Source organism: Carassius gibelio, chromosome A2 (genome assembly GCF_023724105.1).
Source record: "Carassius gibelio isolate Cgi1373 ecotype wild population from Czech Republic chromosome A2, carGib1.2-hapl.c, whole genome shotgun sequence".
Lineage (NCBI taxonomy): Eukaryota > Metazoa > Chordata > Actinopteri > Cypriniformes > Cyprinidae > Carassius > Carassius gibelio.
In genome coordinates, this window is record NC_068372.1 from 9,945,392 (window position 1) to 9,951,715 (window position 6,324).

Below are 6,324 nucleotides of genomic sequence, written 5' to 3' on the forward strand. Positions count from 1 at the left end.
ACTGGCTTCGACATAAAAATGGGAATTAAATTGGTACTGGCACATAAAGCTGAGGTACCAGTCATGTTAAAGATATACTGTACTTCTGTGTATTAAGCGATTCTTCACCCCTTTTACCATGTACTTATTGTACATTACTTTTTGTCTCACCTGGGAACATTTAATGCAGAATAAACTGTTAAGTAATTGAAATCCCTACAATATTAGAACTTTGCCATTCCACTCATATAAATCCTTTGAAGAAATCCCCCTATGACTTCTGTCAAATGAAATCTTAATTCATACCACAATCACAGGGTGAGCACAGTTAGTCAGACAAAAAGCAGCCCGAATGCCAACGTGCAGTCATGGCAGAGGCTGGAACAACTGAACAGAAGGCAGAATATGGAACATATTTTAAGATCATATTAATAACAGGATCATTTTTGGTGGGTGAAGAGACTGTAGACACTGGACACTATTAAGCATGAAGCACTGGGTTTATAGAGTCAATATGATATCATAACTGACCCTTAACCCAAAACTTTATTTTAAAAGAGAACATTTACTTTTTTTCATAATCTTTCAGCAAAATGTAAAAACTTGCTTTGCCTCTAAAATGACTTTCAGCTGAAGTCACCTACCACAAGGATTATTCATTCTTGTTAACAGTGATATAAATGATCCAATGCTAAATTTAGACACCACATTAAAGCCTAAGACAGGTAAGTTTGGGCTTTATAGATGTACTTTTTAATTTTAAATATGTTTACGTAAAAAATGTCTGTATTGTTGTCACACAATCTCTGTAAAAATGACAGTTGCAGTTATACAGCCTTGCAATGAATGTAGACCTGGTAAGGCATGTTTCCCAAACGCAAAACCCTGGGAGTTCATCGGTTGATGAAAAGCCAATAACTAAATATATTGAACGGAAAGATTTAAAAAATGTGAATCATGTGATAATGATGCTTGTCATTATCAGTCAAAGGCTGTGGTTTCCTTATTCCCAACATTTTTATCAGCATTTCTTGTTTTTTTGCCAAGATAAAATCTGAAGATTTTGCATGTTTGAAAGTGATGAATTTAAGACAAATATTAGTATTTTAACTTGTATTTTTAAATTTTATTTTACAGTACAATTTTCAAAGTCTTCATTTGTACATTTAAAGTTAAAACATGGGTTGATTGGGTCAGAGACACTATCACAACTAAAACAGAGGTTTAAATCCACTTTAAAGTCCAAGTAAACACACACACACACACACACGTTTGTTTTTGTGAAAAGTGGGACATCCCATAGGCGTAATGGTTTTTATACTGTACAAACTGTATATTCTATGGCCCTACACCAACCCTACACCTAACCCTAACCCTCACACTTTGTGCATTTTTACTTTCTCAAAAAAAAAAAAACTCATTCTGAATGATTTATAAGTGTTCTGAAAAATGGGGACATGGGTTATGTCCTCATTAGTCACCCTGTCCTTGTAATACCTGTGTCATACCCATGTCATTATACACAGTTGTGTCCTGATATGTCACAAAAACATGCCCCCCCCCACCACACATATTAAATATTGTATCTAAAATGTGCATGTCATGTGGCTATTTACTGACATCAGAGAACCATAAACATGCAAATGTTTCATTAAATTATTGAATTATTAACCTCTCAAGGAGTAATTCATGTAAATATTTAAAATGGGATTCAGCTGACAAAAAAGATTGGTAATAAATAGAAAATAATGGTTTGAGATGTTCATTCTGGTTTGGAATGTTCACTTCCGAGATTCAATCAATAAAATCAATCCTACCCTTCCAGAAGTAGAATGGAATCAGCTCCTTAGCTCCTTAAGCTGAATACATATTTTGTTGGCCGGCTAAAATATATATTCATAGTGTGCTGCATGCAACTAAAAGCTGTAATACCACTTTATTTAAACCAGACTAAAAAATGCATTGTTTTTTTTGCGGGGCACTTGATGCAATTTCATTTCCATATGCATGCAGTCACCTTAACACTGTCTTCTCATAATTCTTTACACATTCTCTAATCAACATGTCTCTGTGTCTAACAAAATGTTAAATCCCAGTACAGTCTATTTGCATCATACATTTTTATTTGCTAATAAATCTACCTAGGTGGAATTATATCCACAGAGTACAGTAAATTGAGTCTGATGACATACCAGTGTTAGCGTCTTCTCACTTGCTGTTTTGCCCATTAGCTAGCTGGGGAATGGATGCACCAGGTAGTTTAATATTCTACAAGTCTACGAAAGCTCTTTTTTGGTAATAGGAAGATAGTATAATTTTAATTAATTTATTTTTTTACAGTTTTCATTTAATGCACCCAAAGTGCTGCTAAATAGTGTAGAACTGTGGATCTTCAAAATGCTTGGAGGTGATAAATGTAGGGAACTAGTTGTATGTGAAGCTCCACAGGGTGCATCCTCTTGCACAGAAGTTATGTTCAAAATTGTCCTTTTTACTCATTTGAGAGCACCTAAAATGTATTGAGGGCAAGGGCAATAACTAGGACAGGTATAATTGTGTCTTGCTTTTCTGCAGGTGCCTCTCTTAAAGAGCTCACCCTATTTTAGCACCTTACATGACCACTAAGGTTTTGGTCACTGCGCAAAAAAAAAAAAAAAAAAAACACAGCACACAAGAGCTACAGAGCATTAGATCTTATTAAAACATAAATAAAAATGCTCTTATTAAAACCTAATACTGTATAAACAGAAGGAACACAGCTCCTATTTTGTCCAAATCTTATTAATTTAATCGAAAATCTATTAGAGATGCTATGTATACACACAGTAATCTGACTACTCAACCCCTGCTGATGTTTTTCCATTTTATTGTCTGTTTTGCTGTTTTTTCAGGTGTATAAATTCAGCAGTTTTGTTAAAGTATTATAAATATATGAAAAACCTTTGTCATGTGTCATGTGGTGCAACCAACATGCTGAAACATGCAAGAGGGAGAAAGAAAAAATATATCATAGCGATTACTTTCACAAACCCTCATGACTTGTGTTTCTTAAATTACTGTATCAGACCTTTTTGTGAAAAGTCACGATCTGTTCAGGTTGAAAAATTTCATACAGTGTAACTCCTCAAACAATGTAATGATACAATGAATACAATAATTAATGATGTCCATTGAAGGATATATTTAAAATGTTCTTAAAATTAATATTTAAGATGTGTATTTATCTAAGGTTAAGTTACTTAAGGGACAACTGTTGTAAAAAGTTATGAAAAAAAAAAAATTGATGTAAAAAGCTATATTTTCTAATTGTCATTTTCGGACTTGATTTCTGAAACAAGGGAACAGATGAGAATACATGTTTTGATTGCATTTATTGTAGTACAAATATTGCATATCATAAATGCACACCTATTCAGTCTGCTTCCATGAATTGATTAAAGCCGTCTTTAGTAAATATAAGCCCGGTTAAAGAGCCAGTGCCCAGCATGCCTTTCCCTTGATTAATTGCTTTTGTGAATGTGTTGGTCTATGCCACATAAAGTCCCTGGGTGTTTGGACACTGTAGTTATTATATCATATAATTAGGACTTTGCCATCAATCACATTTTCATACTAATGCATCATTAACCCAACAAATAACTCCCATATGTTCATCCAACCCCAGTCTTCTGGTCCAAATACTGTGTGTCTGCCACATGATTTTCCACAGAGTTGTGAGTGTACCATGCGCCACATGGTTTCTTCATCTCATAGGCTACATCTTTTTTCACATCCCTAATGAGTTGGGTCATGTTTGCTAGTTAAGCAGTCATTGATAATTCAGTTTGAAAGTGTTCTTTCGAGAGCCATGCGGATGTGTCAAGACTTTCCTCCGTTTCTGGGCTTTTCAAAGGTACCGCTTTGTTTTTGTAAGCAAAGCCTCATATGTCTCTGTTACGAGGGTCTGCAATCTACCCTGACAGCCACTGACTCGCTACCCCATTCCAACTTTTTTCTTTGACAATTTTATGTTTTTTTGCTCACTCGTAACTCCTTTTCTCAACTTCGAGATGAAATCCCCTTGTGGCACATTAACCTCTTCTTACTTAGCATCATGCTGGTTTCCGTTGACAAGCAATGGGCAATTTTATGTCTTTCACAGCCAATTGACTATATGATCCAGGGGAGAATGAGCCTGCAAAAACTTTTGTTATTGCACGTTTCTCATTAGACTCATCATGGGTCAGTGTTGAACATGGAGCTTTGCTAATGAAATGGAGGAAACTACACCCTCAATTACGGCTCTCATTATTGTAATCATCTTTATTTATGACTCCCCGTTGAGAGTATGGTTGAGACCAAATGGAGCATAATGAGGTGTTGGGATGATGATGATAAGTTCGTTGTGAAGATGATGAGGATGATGATGGCTTAATACTCCAATGCTATAGTGACTTGTGGTGTTGAACTGCTTTTGGCTCATGTGTGGGGCAGCTGGCACTTCATTGCATGGTAGAGGGCCATGTGGTGCATATCATCTAAAAGACGGTAATTGAAGGGTGTATTAACAATCTTTTTTTTCTGTTGGTTAAATTGACATAGAAGTGAGATATTAGAGCTTGTTAAATTATATTAATAAACCTACACAACATTTAATCCATTATTATCAATTTTCCCCAAAATGCCTTTTAGAATGCTGCATAGTTTTCAAACAACATTAAGCTTTATGTATTAACTTCCATAGAAAGATTTTACAAACAGCCTAGTAGAGCCTTTAGCAACTTGAATTGCCCATTGGTCTAAATGGGTTAAATATCATCTGCATTTTTCAGGTTTAGAAAGACTTAAGAAAACTCCCGATATTCTAAAATGAACCAAGACAAACAACCCAACACATAATCCGCCAAAAACGCCATCCAAAAAGAAAGACCAGACACACAAATTAGGATATTTTGCAATGGAAAATGAATCTCCCATCACTGTGGAATAACATAAAATTTGGCTGCATGTATAGGAATCTTGTAAGTTATTTTTCTAGTTAAAAGGACTTGCAATCCCACATATTCTTCCAAAATGCCACTCTTCCGGCTTTGGGTATTTAAAGGCCAAATCTGATCAGCTTTCATAAACTGCATTTAACAGACTTTTAACAGAGCCAATAACATGATTAAATGGAGAAATTGTTTGACTTTTTGCTCAGACTGATATTCCCTGATATAACCAATTCTTAACCATAGCTACACCAATTAATAGTATAAGACAGATGGTGAAAAAATCTTCAATATGTTGTGCCATTTGACTTGAGACACATAGTGAATTTCTGAAAGCATTCATAAAGAAGATGTACAAGGTGTATAAAAGAAAGATGCAGATACCTCTGTGTAAGTCTTTATTGGACAGATGATTTTGCCTCTCAGTCAGAACACTGGAACATGCATGACTGAGCCTCTGATGCATGAGTTAAAGCCATAACATTTCGTTAACAGGGCAGATTGAATTAATGCCCATTCGAGGACCACTCCAGATGTCTGCTGCCTCTTTCAAAGCCTCTCATTGTGGAAGAAAATAAACATCCGTAAATCACCACGATGGGAGTTCCTACAGTCAACAGCACTGAAGTCATGGTCCGAATCACACCTTCTCAGAGGACCTGCTGATTTTTTGCGGAATACTCTATGCTGTAAAAAGTAATCGCCTGACACAACATAACGTAGCTGTTTGAGACGGATGTGGTTTCACATTCATTTCTGAACTGATTTTTTTGGCAGAAATCTTTGATTCTGCCAAGGCCACAAGGTAGCAACACCTCTGCTCGAATATCTGCTTACAATGTCTATTTGTATCTTTAGAAACTACTACAGTCATGTTCTAACACTGCAGAAAGGAAGCCTCCTGCGTTTGGAGTATTGTCTCACTTGGCCACTGTATTACAACAGCCACATAAAGGAGTGTTTTTATTGGAAAATAGGTGCACCCCAAAGCTTTTTATTCCAAAATGAATCCAAATGAATTGATGGCCTTATGTAGAGGCTTGTTATAATTGCAGTAAATAGAGCTCTTTGTGGATATTTTACAAAAACATTCATTACCTTCATGTCTCTGCCATGTCAAATATGGAGAAGTGACTCATGGGAGTGTTTTGGTTCATGCATTGGAATAAGATTAATGCTTTTCTCATTGATTTCATTTTCAAGACATTAAACTTGCTCATATAGAATTTTGCCCCAGAAATTCATATATGAAAAAGAATAAAGACATGTTTTTTTTGCATGTTTTGAGGAAATATAATTTTTGTAATCCCAGAACCAACCTGAATGGCCAAGTGAATGATTTGGTTAGAGCTAAACACTACGTTTCTTTGGCTCT